Raw genomic sequence first — 25042 nt, forward strand, 5'->3', positions numbered from 1 at the left:
AATAAAACCTTTACTTTAACATCTGTTAAATACCTGTATCTCAACAAACTGAACAATTGCACAATTTATCTCTCTGTTAATAGAGATAATTAGGTGCAGGAAAGATTCTTATTGAGTACACAAGGAATTAGCCTGGAACCTTTGGCTGGATGTATTTACAAATTTCTATTTGTAGCTATAGTGGTTTAAAAATATATTTCATGGCCTTCTCCAAGGAAAAGTTTTCTGGCAGTCCACTTAAAGTATTTATTCACTAAAATTCCTGGAGCTTGTCAAGCGTGAATCCATGGTATTAAATGTAGAAACTTTAATTTTAATCTCATCAAGAAACCCCTGAATTGAATGTTAATTATATAAAATAAAATAAGGGTTGCTTTTCACAGTCAAGTTAAGCCATGTTTATAAAAATAGGAACTATTTGTTTAACAGACAAGTATTAAACATTTATTAGCTATTAGCTTTATGGAATTGAGTTTCCTTGAAAAAAAAGAAAAAAAGGCAGGAGTAAAAAAAAAGAGAAAATTATGCTTTACTTCATTGTACACATCTGAAGCAAAAAAGAATTCATAGAGATGTTCCTCTTTCCCAAAAGTCATGTAGGTGTGCAGTTACAAATTCTCTTTTAATGACAGATGATGGTCTTCAGGAAATATGATGCTTCCTCTTAAGTAAGATAGCTCAAACATAGTGAAGAGTAGGCACTTTAGAAAGCCATTTGTTTTATTCTGGTGTTATCTTTCCATCTCACTATATGTTGCGATTGGTCAAATACGTTTGGTATCCCTCGAGGCAAACACTAACGTCTGCTCTTGCAATCCTTTCCCAAGTAGAGTTATTCATGATTTCAGTGCAGATTTCCCCTAGGGAATGACTTCACACTTGGGGCCAGGATGAAGTTATATCATTTAGGGCCTGATCTGCAATGTGTGGAAATCCAGCAGAATTGAGAAAGGTTCACCAACACTTCACAAGTGGTCTCATCTTGCATCATTCAGAGTAACAAGAGTTTTTATTGCTGGCTTTAATCAGAGCAACATCTGGGCTGGCATTAGGCACAAACTTAAACCCATATGGGATATCTCTCCCTCCCAGGAGCACCTCTCCTGGCTTCAGTGAGATTATGTTTATGATAAGGACAAGAAAAGCTGGCCTTTATAAGACCAATTTTTAATCCTTAAAATTGATATTGTTAAATTAGAAGCATGAATTTTGCCTTTTCCTTTCAAAAGGTACCTTGCTAAATTCAAGTGTGGAAATACTCTCCATTAGGGGGAATCAACACTGAAATAGCAGAAATGGCTTAAGCTTTTTTTACCACATTTTTCTAATACCACTGCAGTTATGAGCTCAAGAAATTTTCTTTTGCTGCACCATAAACCAAATTTTTTTCTTTGCACTGCACCTCTTTTCATTGCCAATATGCTCTTAGATATATTAAAGACTTAAAATATTAAAACCAGTTAGCAACAAAGGTCTGTAAGGATGAGAACTTCTGTTTATTATAAATATATTTCATGATATTATAAATATATATTTCATAATATTGCCATGTGTTATATTTTTCATCTATCTTATTATTAGCTGGGCATTACTTAGGTCTTCTAAATGAAAAAAAGTCATGTTGATTGTTGTCGCTTGGAAAGCAGGGTGCTTCTAACCACATTGGTGTCCCTAAGATCTTTCAGACAAATAGTCCAACCAACACACCTATTTATAAAATTATCTTTTAAGTTCTAGCTCTGTAAGATCCTTCACATACAGTTGTGGGCAAACATGCATCTTAATTCACACACAGAAAAAAATCACCGAACCATAGTTGCATGCTATTATCCCTTCTCTCTTACGACTGAAAGACTGTCAGTTAGTCAAATAGTTTGTTTAACTGATTTTTTCAAACTAGTTTGTTTAACTGATTTTTTTACTCTTCAGTGGTGTCTAAAGGTTATATAATTCACCAGACAATGTAGGCTATTATTTGTGCCTCTTAGATCAAATAATAGGGTATGCTGATTAGAGATTGTAACTTTTCAGTGGTACAGAATTATTTAAATGTAGTAAGGACTTAGTGATAAGCCAGTCATAATTTGGTCAAATTTTGACTGCTGATTTTATTATTGAATGTCATTGGCATATTGTCATCTCTCATTTTGGTTGCTAGTAAAACTAGCCATCTCTTTCATGCATTTGAGGAACATGTAGGTTCATTAGAAAAATATTTTCTTCCTCCAAAGTGGTGTGGTTATAAAAGAAACAGGTAGGTATTTTCTATTTCATGAGAATTTATTTACACAGCTCTTCTAAAAATGAGACAAAAATACATTTCAAATGAAAACATCACAGAGATCTGGAAGGGGGTGGTTTCCATCTAGAAGGTAGTAACTCTCCTCTTACTAAAATAAAGTTGCCAAAATGGGATGTATTTCAAAAAAATCACACAGGCAAACTTAAAAATCCTATCATTATCATTATCATTGATAAGATGCTAATTACATGGTCTGTTCCTCTTTCTTTCTCCCAAATACCTGCACAGACACACAGTCATAGAGCAACGACATTGCTGCCTCCACCTTTACTAAATTAATTCTTCCCAGGCCCAGTCTTGGCGCTTGGCCACAAGGCACTAATCTACTAATCTAGCAAGGATCACACAAGAAATGTGCTCATGCTGTTTTCTCACACAACACTTGTGGAAGGTAGCTCAGAAAATAAACTTATAAGGTATCAGACAGACTTGGAAAGTGTCTGCACACTCAAAGTATGAACCACTTGCTCTTAGCCACATAATGAACTGACAAGCTAGTGAAAAGACATGTTCCCTCATGCAGATTTGGAAAATCCCTTGAAGGTCAGTAAACCAGTTGAATGCCACTAAACTAATAAAATGCCACACAAGGTAACAGCTCTCTTCCTCCACCTTGCAGGAAATTGGCTGAAGGAGAAATAAATCATGAGCTGCATGTTTTCATGACGTTCATATCTAGCTGCTGTGAGGAAGGAAGTGACATATTCTTTTAGTCTTGGTAGTTGTTCTGACTGTACTGAAATTAGAAGACAGTTTATGGTATGTGCATATTTTCTCCTGTAGTCTCATGCTGTAGTGTGATTGAATGTGGTTTTTTGGTTCTCTTTATGTAGTTTGAAATTATTTTTGTGTCATAAAAATTATCTTTGATGTTTCTGAAATCTTTGTTCATCCTTATAAGGCCTTTATAAGTTATTGTTTTCTTAGAGGCATTCAAAATGTAAGTCTTAAAAAAACACGTGTTGGAGGTGGAATAACAGTAAAATGTAAAAAGTTGCAAAATGCATCAAACAGCACAAGTGAATAATTTCATCTACAACTGCACAGTTTTACGGCTTATGCAATCACCTCTGATAATCACAGTGACTCATTTCCACTGTTTCTCTCAAGCCCAGTGACACAAAAGCTGCTCTGCTCAGTTCTGGGCTTGGGTGCTCACAGCAAGCCTCAGTGACAGGCCATTCTCAGCTGCTCTTGGTCCCCAATAATTAGCCTGCTATGGCAGCTACCTCTTGTGGTTTTGCCTGTGAGAGACATTTGACACAGCAGACATCAGAGGGATTTTTCAGGAGGCTCTTGTGGCGTCCGAATGGCTCTTAATTAACCACTTAGGTATCCTCGTTCACTCTCCTGCTTGGCACTTTCCAAATGGTAGGGGTTGCACTGTGGATCTAAACACCGGGGAAGCACGCTATCAAAAGATCTTGTAAATGAAGGCTTGTGTAAATTATTTTTAATGATTCCCTCCTGGCACATCATTATGTTTGTAGTTACACACAGGCACTTCAGAGATGGCTCATCTTCCGTAAGGTCAGCTGCAGGACCACCATAACTAGCTGCAGTCAGTAAATGGCTTATTAATTAGCACAGTGATTTTACATTGCTAAGAGCTCTGATGTATGGAGCTAGAATTGTAATTGTGTAGGATCGAAATAATAAGCCATCTCAGGGCTCCTTATGCAAATTGCCATATTATAAAATCATTACCTATCTAAACACTGAGTTTTAATAAGAATTACAATGATGAATTTTATGATAATTGACACTCAAATTTTAATCTCTTGGATTTTTATCATTTTGGTGGTTAAAGTGTGTTTCTAATTAAATGTTGCTTAAAATGCAAAGAATTGTTTAACAATTCTATTCAGTTCTTCTAGTTCAAATCAGGTTATTCTCTTTGGTCATAGAAGATGGGCCTTCTCAGTAATAGGTATACGACATTATGTATTACTTGTAGAGTAAGATGTTTAATCTTTCTTTTTTTTAACAATTATGATTTTGATGGCACTGTATTGTCAACTGTGAGATAGAGCATAGTGCATGTCATTGGGTCTAACTTCCATGGTAAAAATGACTCAAAATAAGGAATTAAAATCTAGGGAAGATTTTGAATGCTTATGACTTTTAATAGATTTTTCCTTCTTTAGTTTGTATTCCAAAGGGTTTAAACAGAGTTCTAATAGTTTTAATCTTAGGAATGCATGCAAAACTAATAAATTTCAAATTACCATTTATAGCATAGTACAAAATACCTAAAACTGATAGATCACTAAAATTTCACAATTGTATTTGCAGACAGATTTTATTTACATATTACAAAGTTTGTTTATTTTACAACATTTTTCTTCTGTGAAATAATTACTTCGAAGCAGATGCATCAGCAACAAATCTGGAAAAATTTATTATGGATAGAGCCACAAAGCATCAATCTGAATATGCCTCTTTTCTTATGCCTCTCATAACATCTTACAATGTTTGGAAATTCTCTAAAGAACAGCAAACTATACACATTAACTTCTTAACATGATGAATGGTAAATTCTGTGAACTGAAAAAGTTTTCTCCTATGAATTGATCATTCCATAGCAGAAAATAGTAGGGCATCAAGGAAGTAGTCTAGGTCAAATGAAAACAGAGAACTGTGTAAAGAATGGCTGTACAAAATCAGACTAGAAGTCCATCTGAAGGAGAGTTCTTTTTCTCCAGCAATGACCAAAACTATGTGTTCACAACAAATACTATTCACAATAGTAGGAACATAGGTGAAAAAGAAGTTATTTCATATGAATAGACTTCAAGCCTCTGTTTACTTGCAGCTCAGGAGCCACGCTGAGTTGAATATGATTTCTGTCTATTAGTAATCCTCAACACACCTATTCCATGAGATTAATCTACTGTCTTTGGAATTTTTAATCCTTCAATGCCCATAATTTCCTTTGGCAAGATGTTCCACAGATCTATCTGTTATTGCACACCCCTTTGTGTGTTTTGAATATGGCTCCTCTGAATTTCTTTTGAGAGATTTCTGAAGTTGTATTGAAAAAGGTCATGAACAACAAATTCCTATCCAGACCCTCCACAGTGCCAATAATTTTGCAGGTAATAGAAAAATATGATGATTGTAATACACGCTAAGACTGCAAATGGAAAAACAATGCACAAAGTCCCATAGTCACCATTCAGATCTTAAAAAAACTGCAATCTTTCCAGTTTTATCAGATCATTTTATAATGGATGGTACAATTTGCAGATACCCGAAATACCTAAAATGCATCACAAAATATCTGTGGTAATCCCAAAGTGTGGAAAGAATATAGTGAGACCTGATATACTCACCTCTTCCTTGTGGCTGCTGTCTCAAATACCACAATATCATACTTTCTACAAAATTGTTTCACTGGGGAAATTGGGAGAAAATTCAAATTGACATCTGAAAACAAAATGCATACATCAAAAGTGATTATTTGAGTTTTTTCTGTGATTCAGGTATTTCTTGCAAAAAAACAAAATAAAAAGTGTGAAAATTATAAGTGATGTAAGTCTCTACTGTTAGTAACTACCTAGTGGCCTTGTTACACTTAACACTTCGAGGAATTCCCTTCGTGCTGATCTACCATTGAAACAAGGCATAAAAATTAATGGAGATGGACAATCGCCATCTTGCTTCTATGTTTTCTGTTATAAATCATGTTGCAAAACTGGCAAATAGGCCTTTTGCAGTTTTAAGTGCCTTTCCTCCACCATAAGTCAAGCCTACAATAGCCATGGCCATGAAAAAAAGAAAAAAAAAAGATTAGAACAAGAGCAAATATAACCTAGGCTGCCAACACCTAAGCACATCCTGGTATGGGCTGCCTTTCACTATGAGGCAGGCATTGTGATGAAATCAGCAGCACAGACACATAGATTTTTTATCCTACATTGCAATAATTTGTACACTTTTGCTTAGAATCCCTGTATTTCCATTAAAATACATGCATATGTACATCTACAAAGCAGTATTTGCTACATATATTAGCTCATCACTATCTGATTGAATTGGACTACATTTCTAAATCCACTTTTAAATGAATCTCTGGAAGATAATGCTTATACATATGTGTTTGTTGTATGGCCAAACAGTGAAGAAAAAGCTTATATGCAAATATTGTCAATTTGTTAATGAAAACAGAGAACACACCCATTAGTTTTGTCACTAAATCTGTGTTTAGCCAAGGACAAAATTTAGTGCACATGGCCTCATATGGAAACAAGGAGTTTTAAAATTCAGTGAATGTTGATAAAGTTCTAAAATTGAAAGATTCATAGGTTCCTGAAAATAAATGTTACCTGTCTGGAAAAAGGTTTAAGGTGGTTTTAAACACACACTGTACACACAAGCCTTTCTTTTAATGAAGTCTAGCTTTTACATCTCAATATATAAAAAAGTAGTTCTGGTTTGAAGCTGTATTTCTCTTTGTGTGGATATATGTATTATGTATAAAAGCTTGTTCCAGGCTGTAACTGAGCAAGACCAAATCTTGGTGCTTTTATATGTTATATTGGATAATTTATAGAATTCTGAATGGCACTGAACTACAAAGTTTCATTCATACTTTTTTTCCTAAGTTTGTCTTGAAGTTTTATTTTAAGAAGAGTCTGCCACAACCTTATGTTTTGACAGCTATAAAGTATTGCTTAGGAAGGGGCAGAAAAAGCATATAATTGTTGTTACACTTTAATGACTGCATTTGGCAGAGAGGAATGATTAAACCAAAGCCAGACAACTACCAAACTGGCTTTCCTGTGGTTTTGTGACTTAAGCTCTGCTTTACAGGCATCCAATGGGACAGTCTCTTTACAATCCCTTAAACATTCCTCTGTGATTTTTGGTATGCTGTGCACACTAGAATGCAATCAACATCTGCTAATTTCTGTCCATTGAATGTATTATCATAACACACAAGCATGATGTTTTATTTGTATGGCTGAAAGGAGACTTATGACCCATAATCCATCATCTTCCTGTCATATTTTTATATGTTGTCTATTCAGTCCCCAGGACAGTTTCAAAAGCGTAAAGAAAAACTCTCTTTAAGTTATAGACCAGCTGCTGAAGTGTCCAGCTGAACAGGTCATTGTGCTTTATTTTTGCTGAATCTAGCAGGAGTTGCTCAATCTAAGCCAAACATAATACAACATGGATGTCCGCAGAAGCTTACAGTTGAACTACCATGTCTAAACTTTCTAGCAGGCATTTTTCTGAAAATATCGTATTGCAACAGACAATGCTTAGAAAACTTGGATTCATTTAAAAAAAAAAAAAAACAACAAAACAAAACAAGGAAAACATCAAGAAATGTTGAAATATTTTTTGTGTCTGACAAGAAAAGAAATCCTCACTAATACTGCATGGGTAAAAATAGGAAAAAAAGGGTTTGGGAGTGGAAGTTTTTTTAAGAAAAGAATATCATTTAAGTTTAAATCACTGACTTGTTTAATAGTCTATTATTCTTTTCAATTTAACATTCAGTTATCTGGAGCTTAAAATTATTTTTAAAGCCTTGGCAAAATGTATGACTGCTCAAGAATTGGCTGTATTTTATTGTATTCTCATAAAAGTCTGACTGGCCATTTTAAGTCTGCCATCATGGATAAATAAAGGTCTTTTGCAGTCAAAACTGGGCTGTTGCTATTTTACCTTCCAGTAGTGCAATCCCATACCAAGTGGGTAGTCTAATATATGATATAGGCACGAATATCTATACACATTTTGCAAATTGAGGGTGGAATTTCAGAGCTGATTTTGAGTTTCCCATCCTTTAAAAAAAAAAAGTTACCATTATCAATGCAACCTTGTATCTCTATTTTCAATATTATCAATATATAATCATGGTAGATATTCATACACTAGAGAATAGATCTTACCCTTTTAACAAAATGTGGAAATTAAGCAATATAGGAGAAATGGAAGAAGAGTGAGAAGAAAATAATATAGTTTTATATCACTCCATGTGACATCAAAGTGCTTGATGAGCAGGAACTGTAAACAAACAATCATGAAGCAGTAAATAAATATGGATGGAGACCATAGCTTGGAAATTAAAAAAAAAACAAATGTAGCAACTAAGTTCTGTCCATTTATTGTACACTTCCTACTCTGAGAGAAAGAACATCCATCTTTGGAAACGCACGTACTACAAAAAAATAATTCCAAGAAATGCTGCAGTCACGAAGGGCATGTTTTCAAAGAAAGGGAACGCTGAGTAACGATCTTTGTGAAGTGTTAGAAGTCCTAACTGTTCTAGAAGAAACCAAAGAAAGTTCTTGCTACTTAGAATAATCTAGTTTCTTTATTTGTCTATTTATTCAGTGCTTATTTTCATTTGTTTTCAAGTAGGGAAAATATTGTTTTATTCCATAATTTTGCCAGTTAACGAAGTCAGCATGCAGCGAACTGATAAACATGGTGGTTCATGCCTGAAGGATAATGGCCAGTCTTCGTGAACAAAGATCCGGGGAAGGTCTTTACACCTTCCAGCCTGCGCATTGGATTTTTAAGGTGAGACACAGTGTGCGTGGAACTGAGCCCACCCTTTAATCCTGAGGTTCATCTGCCGGGGCCAAGCGAGCTTGGACGGTGGCAGCGAGGTCCTCAGGACGTAGATGGATTGCCTTATGGGCTAACGAGCTCCATCTGCCCGGGGAGTGGCCCTGACCGGGAACCAAACCCGGGCCTCGGCAGTGGCAGCGCCGCATCCTTAACCTCTAGACCACCAGGGGCTCCCAATGCCTGAAGGAGTAATGCTCAGTATGGTCAGACTAATATATTCCTTACACAGAACACAAAATAACAAAAAATGCTCCTAAAGTGGACTGGGTGAATCTCTTCACATATTGGTAATATGGAGACCAGTCCTCTGATGACTCTACTCCCTCAGGAGTATTTACCAGAGCCTTCTGACCAACACAGCAGCAGAGTGAAAGCCTAAGACTCATGGGTAATTTTAACTCATCACATTCTTGTAAACAACTGGCAAGCATATCTTTTTCCCCTAACTTCATGGTCAGTATTATCACTGGATTTGAAAGCAGAAAGGTATGTTCATTCCCCAGAAAGTTAGTGAAGGCCTTCATTTTTCTCACCCTTGTGCTTCAGCCCATCTTACTTAGGCCACCTGATAAATCCTGTCATTCCCTGTATGTATCTCATGCATTGCTGATAAAAGTCTCTTGCTCAGCACCTACAGAATGCAACAGGCCAGTAAGTAGGAGGCTTTGTTTTCATTTCTGATTTACCATGTATATATAGTGTAGGTGTGTAGAAGGAATACATCATAGGTATTTCTAGGAGGAATATAAATACCCATGACTATGTAAAGTCAATGGAGAAATCCTTTTGGAAGCAGACATTTTGAAACCTAATCTTTTTAAAATAAAAGGCCATAACTTGTAATTTTCTAGATTTTGGGGGTAGTTTTTGTTTTGATAAGAACTAAAGAATAAGGTGAACACAAACTCTTTTAAGTGTTCCTGTAGCAAGTTCCCAATTCAATATTAGGTGGACATGATCCATCACAGATTTTTCATATGTCAGCTTCAGATTCCTATTTCTGTGACCTCTTTCCTGCATCTCTCTCATTTGCATAGCTTGGACCACTTGAAGAGGTTATTTTTTCTAGGCAAACACAAGTACCAGAGTGGGAGACACTCTGTTGATTATCCATTTTCCACTACGATACACTGTCATCATCTTACTGGAGAACTTGAATTTTTAATGCTTTCTGACTTTGTCACTGATAACTGATTTCCTGAAACAAGGAAAAGGCATTTCCCTGACTCATTCTTTCTCTTTTTGAAGTCTGATAATAAAACTTGAAGGTGCCCAAGCTGCTAAAAAAAGTTTCAGTGAATCTTCCAAATAGGAAGCATTAGCAAAGCAAATACAGAGGATGTCACCAGTAGTCCTCCCAAGCCTTTAATAAACCGCTTGATTGTGACTGTTGAAAACAGGGGGATCACATAAGACAGCAGTCAAGAACTGTAGTATCATGTGCTGAGCTAAGTGGCTGAGCTAAGATTGGAAAAAAAAATAGAAAGAAAAGAAAGCCCTCAGCGATCCTCAGATGAGTTGTGTTTATTTTCATATGTGGGTAGTTTTTCTACCTAAATTTCTGAGAGGTTAAAAGTTAGATTTCACTGCAGGAACTGGCTGCACACTTAATTATGCACTCTAAGTACTCACTTCCTGATGAGTCAATCTTTTCTCACAAGTCAGTTTTTCTTTCATGACTATTTTTGCTGCTGTTTTCTGCATGCCCTCTGATTTGTCAAAATCTTCACGGTATGGAGATACCCAGGGCTCTCTATAGTATTGCAAACAACACAGAGCAAATGTTAACTCTTAATCAGATATTTCTTCAATTATAAGTCATTGTTAGTTTTACATGTAACTTACCCTTCAAATTCATTTACATAATTATGCACCACTATTCATGCTTTAAGTTCTCTTCTGTCTATTTCTAGGCTGTTTCCTAGTGTTTCAAACCTTGCTGTATATTTGTCTTTGATTTCTAGTTCTGCTGAGCTCTGCTCGCCTTAAAAATAATAATTACTAGGACCTTGTATCTACTACTGCTATTAAATCTGAAAAGGTCTTAAATTGAAAGCACTCTAATTGTTGACCTATGTCAAACAAATCTGTAAAGTGTGATAATCTAACTTTTAACAACTCTGGTTTTTTTCTTTAAAATAGATTTCAAGAAGTAGTTACAGGAATTAATGTCCTGAGTTATTACTCTTATCCCCTTTCTTCAGTATAATCTCTGTCAAGAAAATTGTCACTGTATTGGACAGGTATAGTTTTTGGTCAGCAAATATTGAGTCTTAAAAAAAAAAATGTTTCAGTGTTTGTTGCTGGATTAGTGTTGATATCAGAGGAGTTTTGGCAAAAGCCACTTCTATATAAGTCCTCCCAGTAAACTTCATCTGGGAGCTGTTTCATAGGATTTGAGCAGAAGAGATTGTTGATGTGACCAAATGTCTAAAGACCAGTGAGTTGCCATGTAAGTAACACTTCTGCTTTTAGCAGAAAGTTAGCAAAGTGTGTGAGGCAGAGAATAAGTCAAGGTAAGATGTGCTGGCCCATCAACCTTCCATTTCAAAATCTGTAGTATCTCTGTATACATTTGTTGCTGCTGCCAATATATCTTGCTTTGTTTGCCACTCCTAACAAAGCAGATACCACTTTTATTCACTGAGATCTTCATCTATTCTCTCTTTGGCATCTCTGCCTATTTGAAGCAAAAAGATCTAAGAGTGTCAATGCGTTAAACTCAGTCAGGCATTTTCTTCTGGGTGACCTCAGCAAGTTTACCTGAGCAAGTGTAAAACCACAAAGTCACAATCCAATTTATATTAGAGCAATAATATGTTCACAATCCCGTTTATATTAGAGCTAAATAGGTGTTTGTACAGCCTTTCTGAGCTGAGTCTGGCACAGCAGAGATGGCTTTCATTATGAGGATCACTCTGTGTCATCATTGCTCCAAATTCTGCAACATTTTTGCATCTTTTCAGATTATGATAGCGCTTCACTTGGAATTCTTTGTGAAAAAGTTTCTGGTTTAATTTGCCATTGGTCACACATATGCACACTGTTGTCATCTCCAACATCACGTGCATAGAGCCTTTGCATGGATTTCTTTTTGTAAATAATGTCATTCCATGATGGCTTCACACTTGTTCCTTAAGTTTGTAATAGCCATGTCACCTTCCTGCTTTCCTATCAAAGTTCCTAAATTTGATCAGCCAAAACAATTCCACAGTAAAATTGTATTTGAAACACTGGAAGGGTTTTTTTTCTTTTTTTCTTTTGACTGGACAGCAAGGATATCTAATGGAGTGTGTGGATCCACAAAACACCATATTTCAGAAAGAAAGCCATTCTGATGCTAGATATTTAACAAGACCTAAGTAAAGTTTACTTGAAGAGTGATTTTTTTTTTTTAATTTCTCTTGTAGTATTGAAGTTTGTCTAGTAAAGACACTTAAATGTAATAACCCCCTAGGTAGTTTACTACTGACATTCAGTGAGTGATAATAACATCTAATCTTAGAGATCAAATGATGTCTGAAGATACTATTATTTAAGTGTTTCCAGGACTTCCATTCCTAACTGTTTGTAATTTCTAACACAACTTTTTGCTGTGTTTATTAGACTGCTTAATGCCAAACTTGTGATAAGTACTATGAAGCAGTAGATGTTTAAAGAAAGAACAGAAAATCCATTGGCACAGAATAAGGAGCGCTGCCTGGTTCATGAGGTATCCTATGATACCTTTCTTTCACACAGTCAAAATAATTTCTTTTTCTGGATTCTTTGACTGTCTTTCCTAGAATTTACAGTGCCTAATAGAATCTGTGTTTTATCCTCCTAGGAGTGACTAATCTGTGGAACATGGAGTGGTCCTCCTCATATGTATGTATCTGTGTATACTAACATCCAGCTATATCTGGGTAGCCAAAACCACCTCATAATACTGTGCCAGTTCAGTTACCATAAGCCAAGAAAATTGGTTAAGGACCTGGTTGTCCCTAGCCAAAATTTTTCTATTATCTTATCTCTGTGAATTTCTGCATTCTGTTACTAACTAGACCTTTCTGGCGTTATATTTTTCCTAGCCTGATTTCCTTCTGCAATCCTTTTGCATACAGTTCTGACCGCTTGTGGTGGGTTGACCCTGGCTGGATTCCAGGTGCCCACCAAGCCACTCTACACTCCCCTCCCTAGCTGGACAGGGGAGAGAGAATAAGATGGAGAACAAGTTGTAAGTTGAGATAAGGTAAAAGCGCAAAAGTGAAAGTTTGCACATGCATAAGCAAAGGTTAAAAAAAAAAAAAAATAAAAAGGGGTTATTCACTACTTCCCGTTATCAAATGATGTCTGGCCACTTCCCAGGAAGGAGGGTTTCAGCTCATGGAGTGGTTGCTCCAAAAGACAATCATAAATAACAAATACATCACCTTCCTCCTCCTTTCCTTAGCTTTTATATCTGAGCTGATGTCACATAGTATGGAATATCCCTCTGATTAATTTGGGTCAGCTGGCCAAGTTCTGGCCCCTCCCAGAATTTTGCCTACTTCCAGCCCCTTGATAGGGAGGGAATGTTGAGAGACAGTGCCAATGCTTTACCAGTGCTGCTCAGCAGGAGCCAAAACACTGGTGTGTTAACAACATCTTTCTAGCTATCAATGCAAATCACAGCACTGCGAGGGCTGCTATGGGAAAATGAACTCCATGTCAGCCAGAACAATACACCAGTGCAAATTTTTCTTGCTTCCATCACTTGTAAATGTAATGCTTTGTTTTTGAGCTGTACTTAAACAATTTATTTATTTATTTATCACTGGGTAGAAGCGATAAAATATACTGAGAAATGAAATTAGATTTAAAAGCGAAAAGCCTACTGCTGCCATGAAATGTTATTGCATGTTTTAACCAACATAGATTTACAATTAATAAAGTAAAATATACAGCAATTTCCCTTGACCATCCCTAGCAGGATAGCAGATAGGGACTTATTTAAATTAAATCAGGATAATTACTTTAAAATAGGCTTCATTAGATATATAAATATAAATCATACCACCACAGATTGTTTTAAAGTGGTTGTCCCAGGAGCTTCAGAAAGACTGAATGATGAAAAAGGAAAAAGAAAAAGGGCTTAGCATGAGTCCCAAGAGAGCACTTTTGAGTGCTTTCAGTTTTACATCGTTACATTATATTAAACATACTGAAGAAACTATAAAGATTTGTGAACTTGTGACAACAGTAAGAGGACAAGACCTTGCATTATTTTTCAATTTTTTTCAGAGGTTGATGTTGACATTGTGAGATTTTTAATGTTTTTACAACACTTTATGTTGTAAAATTTTATATAATAAGGCATACTGGCCTATACTTTATAAAAAATATTAGATAATATCTAAGGTTTTATCGACAGGTTAAATTGTGCAGATAGGTTAGATGAGCAACAGCAAGAATCGTTTACTTTCATTATGAATTCAAATGAAGGTAATATTGAATAAATTGTTGTTTGTCCTTATAAACCTGTTTTTTAAAAGAAATTGCAACTTATTCATTTACTTTCTTACAAACTTTTCTATAGTACATTTTGGAAGAATGTGAAAACATAGCATGTGCAGAGGTTGCTATCATAAGATTGAGAACTGAAACCTAATGTACAAATTTTGGCTGGTTTAAATGAGAAGATAAAGATTGTGGCTATCAGGAAGGATAAAGAAAAACAATGTATTAGGAAAGTTCCTGGGTTTCACGTGCTAAGATTAGTACAGAGAAATCTCCATTAGAAGGCATATCAAATGCAGCCAAGATACATCCTGCCTTCTCTTATCCATTGGGAAATGGAAAAAGAAAGTGACTTCTGTAGAACCAAATCATAGAGACAGTGTCTAAAGAGAAATCTTGGATTCCACCTCTCGAACTTGTTAGATGGAGGACAACTGAACCTGGTTTGTAAGCTCAGGTTTAGTTCCTATGGTGGCTAAGACTGGGAATGATATCCTGTTAGAAAGTTGAGTCTTACACTAGAGGTACAGGAGATGTTGACTGATATTGTGCTTATTGTTGCCTTTTTTTTTTTTTTAATAGAGGAAAGAAGAAAACTCTTTCCTAAATGTCATCTATCTTAGTGCACAAGGCTGAAGTCAATATGAAGGGCAATAAATGGCATGGGCATTGCAATTGGAAGTGACATTGAACTACCGAGTTCAACATTTCCCAAGGCTACACAGGTATTTGGTGAGAGTGGCTGGATCCTTCCTTTCCTTTTGAATACAGAATGAATGATAGTAGTCATTCAGCAACAAATGACTCATCCAATTTCATGGATTCATCTCTAAATGTAGAGTTTCTACAGTGGCTAAAACATTTTCAAAATATCTCACACCATGGAAGTAGAACCAAATTCTAGAAATCAGTACACAAAAAGCATCTGGTACTTAACAGTCAGGGAATTTTTAAGTAATCTGTTATTCTTTCTGTATTAATTTATTTTTCAAAGAGGTTTCATAAAGACATTGAAATAGTATTTAATATTCTGCATTTTGTTTGTTGCCATTTCAAGGATATTTAAAAGAAATAAATATTTAAACTTCATGTTAATATGAACTTGGTAAGGCAACACTAACATAGTGCCTCTATTGTTTTTCCATAATAAACAACAAGCACAAAACATGTTTTATTCAACTAAAATAGTTTTTCTCTCACATGCTAACTGGTGATGATATGTCACTATCACAAAATAAAGCTTTTTGTGCATTCTCTCTAGAGTCTATTTCATTACTCCACTATTAAGGAGCCTCAATTACAGCTTTTCCCACTTATGATTACTTGCTTTTTTAGCAATATTTTTTTGCATCATTTTGGTCTAAATTTTATTCTACTCTTTTTTATTTTTGGGAGCAATAAATATTTGGTCGTGATTCTTTTCTGTATAGAGATATAAGCAGCATCATTTAAACAATGGGAAATGTTTAGAAAAGAAAAAAATTAACGAAGTTCTTATAGATACAACCTATGGGCCTGTGGAAACACAGAAATATCCATTACATTGAAAGCATTTGGTATTAATTTGTGCTTGACAAGGGTATTTGTGAAATGAACCATAAGAATACATAGTATTTTCTGCATTCCTCTTGTTTCCTCCTTAGACGAGAGTAAAGATGATTGCTCTAATATTGTATATAGCTTAATTCTAGCTCTTAGAAGATGTAATATTGATGAACATAAAGTGCTGGTCCTCACAAAAGTTGCTACCCTGAGCCAACCTGGACCACTGACTTGCCAATTTTGCAGTCATGTAATTTTACAGAGCTAGCAGTGATTCCCCTTGACAAGAGACACCCCAATGGGTTTCTGAATTTCAGGAACAAGGAAAAGAGACCAGAAAAATCATTCTAGATATTTGTGTGGCCTGGTTTCTTCCCAGTATGAGTGCATGCACTTTGCCTACAAGATAACACACATTGGAAAGCAAAAAAAGGGAAGGAAAGAGTTTGTTCTGCGGTTGCTCGCTATTCCATAGATTTCCCCCTCTATTTCCCACTTTCCCTTCTTCCCACAAGCTGTCTAGACACCTGTGAGTGTGGTAACGATCTCATGAAACGTGGTGCCTTGAACTTCAGAGGCAGGATGGTTGTTACATGGATGCTGAGCTTGGGTCACGTCCTCTTAGTTAGAAAAGTGATTGTACCGCCCTCAGCTTCATTTAACTTTCTCAGAGCAGAACTGAGAGGCAAAGAACCAGCAGAAAGCCAGCCTTGGCTTTGTGTGGAAACAGTTAATAAGTTATCAACATACTTGTGTAAGATTTAGACTTATTTTTATTAAAACAATTTTTACTTGGGGGACTACTGAGGAAATACTTTAGGGTGAATTTTTTGATAAAAATGTGCAAAAAAACAGGTATGGAAATGCATGTGCTTTGTGTACAAAAGTGAGAAAGCAAAGAGAAACAATCAGGCCAGGGAGAAAAGTTGTTGCTTTGATTGTGTTTTGGTTTTCCTCCTTAGACAGGAAATTTCAAAATCATCTCCCATATATTCATCCATTATCTAAACTATCTAGACTATGATTTTCCAGCTGTCATGTAGGGTAGGCATAGGTAGACAAGCTGCAGAAATGGTCTCATACTATTTCCACCTCAAAATCTCTTCTAGGGCATGTACCTTGGAATTTCTATTTTTGCCAAAATAGGAGCTCAGATAATGGTCATAGATCAAAGTCTCCTAAATCAACCCCAGTGCTTCCCTAAAATACAAACAACAAACAAAACTCTCCTGATCTGTTTGCTCTGATTTCTGATTTTAAAAGCCAACGAATATCTCTACTCCTCATCCATTTGCAGCTGCTTTATACTCAGATCAATTGTCCTCTTCACTTTAATATGTCATTCTATACAGAGCCATAAAAAAAAAAACCAACTAAAACAACAAAAGACCCCAACAAAACCCCAAAATAAAACAAAACAACCCCCCCTCAAAAACCTAAAAACCCACCCCAAAAAATCCCCAAACCAAAACAAACAAAACCACCAACAACAAAACAACAAAAACCCACCCCCTTACTACATTAGATATAATTTAAATTTTTGGCAACATAATATGGGATAGCAACTGTGTCCTAAAAAACCCCCAAGTTTTATTAAGGATGCTATTCCCTCAAGGCTGTTCCAACTTTTTCCTTCATCAATCTCACAGTTCCTTATTAACTCATTCAAGTTTTTTTTTCCCAAGAAGCTCCTAAAATCTACTAGGAGCTCTTAGGATTTTCTGAAGACTGAAGTAGGTTACTTGAACAACAACAAATTTTATTCAGTTGTATTTTTTTTTCTGAAGCCCTATTTTCAGCTTCCTTTCAAATGACCCAAGATGATCTAAAGGTCTATTTTGGGCTTTATGGTAATACATGGTCAATGATCAGAATTTTAAGTTTCCCAAGAAGCAGGAAAGGGAGCTTGCAGTTAGCAACACTTCTTATATCTATATATTTTTATCATGTAATACATAATTATATGAAAAAAAATCAGACAATAAGCTTTGCATAAATATGTTTTTGTATAAATATATCCTAAAATAAAATGGGGCAAGCATTTTGCTCTTTCAGTTTTCCCTATTTCTATGTTCCTTTATTTGCCTCTACTTCAAGATAGCAAAAGAAATATGAAATATTCTGTTAACCCTCTCTGTAGTAACAAGACTGGCGTTTCCTGGTGTTATGGTTTAACACATTGTTAAAGTGTCATGCCAGTGGGATGGAGGAGAGAGTCATAAAGGCAGAAGTTGGGCAGGCAGTTGTTCAGACACCTCCAGGACAGCGGGACTCCATCGCATGTAATGGTGAACAACACATGTGATGGGAGCACTGTACTGCACACATGGTGTGCTTGTGCTCACTGGACACCTCCACATTTGAAATACTAGCATCTGAAACCCTGTTTCATCTGCCAGAGCTGCCCTAGCACAAGAAATTTAGCAAATAAATATTTTCTAATCTCATCTGAGGTCCAACAGCAAGGGAAACTAACATCTATCTTACTTCCTGAGACCCTAAGAAGGAGCTGAAACCAAGGAATGTCCAATATAGCCCAACTTCTCCTCATGTATGCTATACATATTTAGATAGAGCATATGTCAAGTATTATATGTATCCATATCTATCCATATACATATACCCATATATATATATATATATACACACACATATACTTCCAATCCGAAACCTCACGGCTGTCTTTTATATGTCCACCTCTTAGGGGCATGGAGGGTGTTGGAAATCTCACTCATCATGCAGCTGGTCTGAGTTGGAGATTTGCACTGGCAGGGAAAGGTAAACCACAAATATTCTTGAACACCTAGTGTAAAACTGCTCTGCCCCTCTTTTGGGAATGAGGTCACTGTGTTAAAAAAAAAAATAAATTAGTGATTTTGTCTTTGTCTTCAAATGAGTGTGCAGAAGGAGGGTGTTAGACAACAAGTCTAAGCTGGCTTGTCTGGGTGGGGTGAAGGGTAAGTAAAGGAAGTAATTTGTGTTTGCCCATGTAGCAGGATACAGCAAGTTTTCATTAGTCTCGCATTAATCATGACTAATCATCACCCATGACTAATCAGCATCCATAACTGAGTGTTGGTTTTAGTTTGTTTTGTTGTTTGTTTGTTTGTTTGTTTCTATTTCCAGTGGTTGAAGTCTCATAGATGAGTGTAACTTTATGATCCTTACCGCAGACAAAAGCCTGCCAGCCCCCAGTGCTTTACTCAAAACAGTAGGGACCTTTAGCAATTGAGTCCCATTTAGCTGCATTTTCTACCCTAACTGCTGAATTTCTCCTGAGGGAAAGAGCAGCTCTGTTGCCTCCCAGAACTGCCTATCACAGAGGAAGTGCTCAAGCATGACGGTCCCTGTGATTTAGAGATGTAAAGAGTAAAGCTGCATCTGATCATTTCTCTAGGCTTTTTGTTTTTCTTCTGGTGGAGACTTTTTGTGCCCTTCTAAATGCTTCATATTTGTTTTCTTTTGAGACAGTGGACAGCAAGGATATTGAAAGTGTCAGGAGTGTTCAGTCTAGAGAAAGAAAACCAAGGGGAGATATGATAGGTGTTCAACTATGTTGAAGTGTAGAGATGAAAAGAATAAACTTTTCTCCTTGTACCTCATAGATAAGACACACAGCAACGAAAATAAATTATGGCAAGGGTGCATTTGGGTTAGGCACCAGGAAAACACTCAGTACTAATAAGGCACTGAAATAGATCTCTGGAGGGTTCTCACTATTGGTAAGCAAACACCTGTGAGGAAGAACATAGATATAATTTCCTCTGCTTTCATGTACAGGTGTGAACTCTCAGAGCCTCCCCAGTCCTGTTTTCATAACTCTGTGGCAATTAATATCGTGTAGTCATAGGAAACTACCCTCAAATTCATACATGGCATATTACATTCTATAGCCTATGGTTTCTGTTCTATATCCTGTATTTTGGATTTTATTGTTAAGAAAATGGTCTGTTTTCTATACTATCAAAATTAAAATGAGATACTTGATTGGTTAAGTCACTCAATACCTTAGCAAAACAGCCCTCTATTTATCTCCCTGCTACAACAGAAATTTAAATTCCAAACTATTATATATTACAAACCTGGCAAACAAATTTGAAGTTGCTCTAATTAAGTTATCTTGCATTAATTTGTGATATGTATTATTCTATGCCATGACCAAAAATATTTTTTGTTCCAAGTTTTCCCATACACACTTAATGATCAGAAGATACCAGACAAATGTATTCAACTTCCCTGGCATACCTTCCAACCTAGAAAAATTTCTTATGAGTTAATTATTTAGAGTTGGGAGCTCTATATAGTCTGTCAGGCTTTGCAGTTGAGAGGGACCTGCCCCTTAGCAGTGTGCCTAGCCTTTCAGAAATTGTTTATACACTTGGCCTCCTGTGACAAGCAATTCCACTGTATCATTGCATGTGGTACAAAAAACCTTTCTTCACTTTGTTGTCTTCTAATTTCACTGGCAACTCTATCGTGGCCATGTCTTGTGCTTATCCCTAGAGCTAGGGAATAACTTACTTATCTTCATGGCTTTCAGGATTATAACATTCTCACATCTCAGTTTAGTTATCTTAACACTATTCTATTCTGTTTTGTTTCTCATGTTATAGGAATTATGGAAATTTTGCCTCCTTTGTAGCTTCTCTAGTCGTCTTGTGGCTATTTTGAAACTGGATTACTGTAGCCTTGCGAAGTACTCAAGACATGGTTTCAAAATGCATTTGCTTGGTGTTGTGTTTATGATCTCTTTGATTTCACTTTCTTTCCTAAGAATTAAATTTATCTTTTCAACTACTACTGAATGTTTAGATTGTAGTTTTAGAGACTGATATCTACGCTCCTTGCAGAATGCAGGTATAAACAAAAGAAAATATTCATCTATCCAGATTACTTTACATTTATTGGCACTGAGTTTTACTCAGTATTGTAAGAATCTTTTGTATTTCTTCAACCACTGCTCTTAGTAATTATACAGCATGGGAAGAAGATCGAGTACAGAAATTCAAACTGTTGCAGCCTTTGGCTAATGGAGTGGACACTAGGAAGCCAGTTCTACCTAGATAAATTCAAGCAGCTATTTTGGAGACTTGATCCATATTTTGGTCATATTTGAACCAAATCTGCCCCAGGGTCAGGAGAAGAATGGTTTCGACCAACCTCTTTATCCATTCCCTTGTTCTATGCCAGACATAACTTCAACAGGGACTCTAATTTATACACGTAACTAGGGTTTATTTTACAGATATTTTATGGGTTTATTCCTGTTGCCTATGTATTACCCTTGCAATGGAGGAATAAGGTGATCACCTATTATGAAACTATTAACTCCTAATTAGCTGTATTCTATTCATTTAAAAAAATGGAAGACTGGATGGAATATTCATTCCATATGGCTTTGTAATTAGTTTAACTATAGTAAAGACTGGTATTCTCAGAATTATGCCAAACTATTTGCAGCAATACTGTATGGATATGTAAGTATTTTAATTATAGAGCAGAAATAATGAAAAGATCATAGAAGAAGAGGCAGAGATAAGGATTCACTTAATTTGCATTTTACCATTTCCTGACATCTGACCTTGTCTTTGCAGCTTTGATATTCCTTCAATAAAAGTAGTGGTGTTTGTTTCCTTGACTATAGATTATAAATAAATATGAGATGTTTAAAGTGAGATTGGATGTGGCACTTAGTGCCATAGTCTAGTAACCGCAGTGGTGTTGGATCAAGGGTTGGATTTGATGATCTCAGAGGTCCTTTCCAACCCGTCTGATTCTATGATTCTATGATTCTGTGATAGTTGTATAGCTGAGCAGACACAAATATCACCATTAACTTTCTTTGCAATTCAGAGTCCAAGAGAAACTAGACATTAACACGGTGATTATCAGTAAAGTGGAAAACAAATTATAATTTGATGAGACAGTACTAATTCCTGGGTAAAACAGAGGAATTTGAATCACTCTTAATAGGGAGGTTGGGGAGGTAGTTTAAGTAGTTTGTAGAAAAAGTGAAATGGTAAAAAATGGAATGTGATACATCTGTTCTGAGGGCTACAGTTAATATAGCAATCTTAAAGGGGAAAAAAAAGAAAGAAGAAAAACGTTGTTCCATCAGAGGTTCCAAATTTCCAGCAGCCAAAGACCTATGTACCATGTTAGGAAAGAGCATGCACTCCTTAAAGGAGCCACAGCTTTAAGTGGCACCCAGTAGTACCTTGGGGCATTCTCAACACAAAGACAACAGGCAAATAACTTCAAGACTAACATCACACTCTAATGCTTAATCTTTCTACCGAAGGGTTGAGGCATATTCCCTAAGCAATGGAGCTATTAACAAAGCTGTACTTGCTCCACTGACAGCAGTAGTGAAGAGGAAAGATAGAACCTCAAATTAAATTAACATTATTGAGACTTCCTCTATTTTGGGGGGTTTTGTTTGTTTGTTTGTTTGATTTTGGTTTTTGTTTTGTTTTGTTTTGTTTGTTTTGTTTGTTTGCTTCAAAGTTGCACAAGTCACTATGTTAAATCTAGTTTCCGTCTAAAGGAATTAGGTGACAGAATTTACTTGGGAAGCAGCAATACACATTAGTACCCAATTTATTGCTGTTTTACCAGATGAGCTTGGAAGACAAGGAAGACACGGGTAATTACTTTCTATTATTTTCATTTTGCTTACGTGATTTTCAAACAAAACCAAAGTACAGACAGCTTCATTACACAACTTTTGAGCTTTCAAAGATGTGTTTTTCCCTTTTCCCTGGAAAGCAAACTGAATTCTTCAAACATGTTCTGTGAAATGTTCATGTTGAATTTTCATGTTGTGAAAGCAGGTTCAACATACTGCTCAGCCTTTCTGAGGGCTTTAGTTTTAGTCGTATTCGATTATTCTCTAAACATAGTAGGAGGCAATTTGACAATCTTTCTGACAATGTTTTGTTTGAAATGTGTATATCAGGTTGGATAAATATTGATTGACATTGAGCATTATATTTATTCCTTAACTGAGTATATACACTAGATATTCAAAAGCCAATGTTCACACAATTTCTACAGCAAAAATAGTGTTATTTTATAATTTTATAAAGTTGTAAAGAAATTCTTTTGTCTGAGTGTGAATAGACAACTAACTTTTCCATAAAGTAATTTGGATTTGAAAAATACTCCCTTGTTCCAAGATTATTCTGAAAGTTAAATACCTTGTATTTACATAGTATCCATGAAACATCTTCAAAGAGATAAAATGGATTTCGATCTACTACATTTACAGTGTAAAACAAATAGTTAGATGTTAATATTTGTTAGATGTTAACATTTGTGCTTGAAGGCTAGAAATATTGGTGTGGTCTTACAATACTCTAATTTATGTAATTATTTATAAATGTATTTTTGTTGTGATAGTTCTTATCAACATATAATTAACATTTTCATATATTTATTACCTTTTTATCTTTATTAGATATTATAATCCTGCTATATTTATTAGATTACCTTTATAGTACTTTTTCTTATTATATATAAAAATTGGCAGTAGCTACAGGTATCAAGAGGAACACTACCTCTACAAAGGCAGAGTAAGCAAACTAATTGTACCTTCATTACAATACTCTCACTATAAGGTATGATCACACTTCCATCCTGCTTTTCTAAAGAATTAATAAGTATTCAATCATACTTTTGCTTTGTCAGTGGTGAATCCACCTCCATGTCCAGTAACTCTGAAACGTTTGCCAATCATCTCAATCACGTTAAAAAGATAATTTCAGATGTTATTTTGAATATGTTCAAATCCTTCATGAAAATCAGTGCTGAGATAGAAAAGAGCTCTGAGCAGAGTGCTGGTAGGGGAAAATTTAAGCCATCATGTACTCGCCAGGCTGACCACCTGCCACTCAGTATGCATTAAGTTCTTATCCATTGATGATGCCATTAAACATGGTGAAGTCAGGAGCTGAGGCCATTGTGAGAGTGAGGGATGGAAGGGAAAAGATGTTTGTAGAACAAACATACATACATACATACCAGGTTTAGGCAAGACAACATAAACTTTCTTTTAAATTTAGAAATTATGTTGTCTGGCTGTAATGCAGATACATTCTTTCCTTGCTTTACACCTTTTTTTTTCCTCTTGTGAAATGTTTATTCTGACTTTCTTCTCCTTTAAATCGCTTTGCAAATTTTTCTCAACTGACAACAATTTTAAGGTCTAGATGGTAGAAGATGTATAAATACAAAATTATACTTTTCCTCTTTATTTGTTAAGTCTTAGGTGAATGAAGAAGCATTTTGAGTTCGTGGTTTTGGTCCTTGTTTCTATCACTTGGTGCAACTAATAGTCTTACTGAAAGTATACAAGAGGGAACTCAGATTACTAAATCATTCAGACAGAGCTTACACAGATGGATAATTCTAGCACATGTTTAGGGTCCATCTTCAGGAAATTACTTTGTCCAGTGTCATGGTGTCTCAAAGCCACAGCGGAATGGCTGGGTGTGGAATAGATAATGATTATCATAGAATAGGAAACAAAATTGTCAAGAGTTACATGGCATTCAAAAATGAGTTTTCTCTAATCTTTCCTAACCTTTGCTCTTTCTGTAAGAAGTGTCCTCAGAGGAGCATTCCCCAATTCAAGAGCAAAGAAGGATACTGCAGTGTAACAGTTCTCATTTTTCAATCAAATCTGGGTTATTGTGATTCATTTGGAGTTTGATCCTGTGATATTTTATCTCAACATTATATGACATCATTAAAGACATCTTATATTGTTTTTGCCTATGGTTAGAAATTATGTCTGCTTAATCAATTCCATTATGCATTCAACCATCCATGACACATCAAAGGCTAATAAGATTTTTTTTAAAACTTTGCTTGCTTAAAATGATTTCCCTCCAGATCAAGATGCAGAGCACAAAATATTAATCAGTTTAAATAAATATCAAGACTACCCAAATAATATGAATAATTGGCACAGTGCAGTGCCTACTGCCCAGTTCCCAACAGCTGGTCACACTGGCACATGGCACCATCTCAACAGTCTTTGAGATAATGACTTTGGCATCTGCCGATGAGCGTTTGCTACTGCCCACAGAATTTACAACTCACAAGTGGGAAACAGAGGCTCCAACA

General features: G+C 35.8%; 1 long non-coding RNA gene across 1 annotated transcript; it reads right to left on the reverse strand.

The window, feature by feature from the left end:
* Positions 1 to 3394: 3394 nt before the first annotated feature.
* LOC114055599 lies at positions 3395 to 6171 on the reverse strand. The gene is made up of 3 exons (XR_003570772.1): positions 6117 to 6171; positions 5638 to 5731; positions 3395 to 3693 (listed from the first exon to the last, which is right to left on the reverse strand). It is a non-coding gene; the product is annotated as an uncharacterized LOC114055599 (long non-coding RNA).
* Between the last annotated feature and the right edge of the window lie 18871 nt (positions 6172 to 25042).

Source organism: Empidonax traillii, unplaced genomic scaffold, assembly GCF_003031625.1.
Source record: "Empidonax traillii isolate 1590-97213 ecotype Southwest subspecies unplaced genomic scaffold, ASM303162v1 scaffold61:size1379657, whole genome shotgun sequence".
NCBI classification, from domain to species: Eukaryota; Metazoa; Chordata; class Aves; order Passeriformes; family Tyrannidae; genus Empidonax; species Empidonax traillii.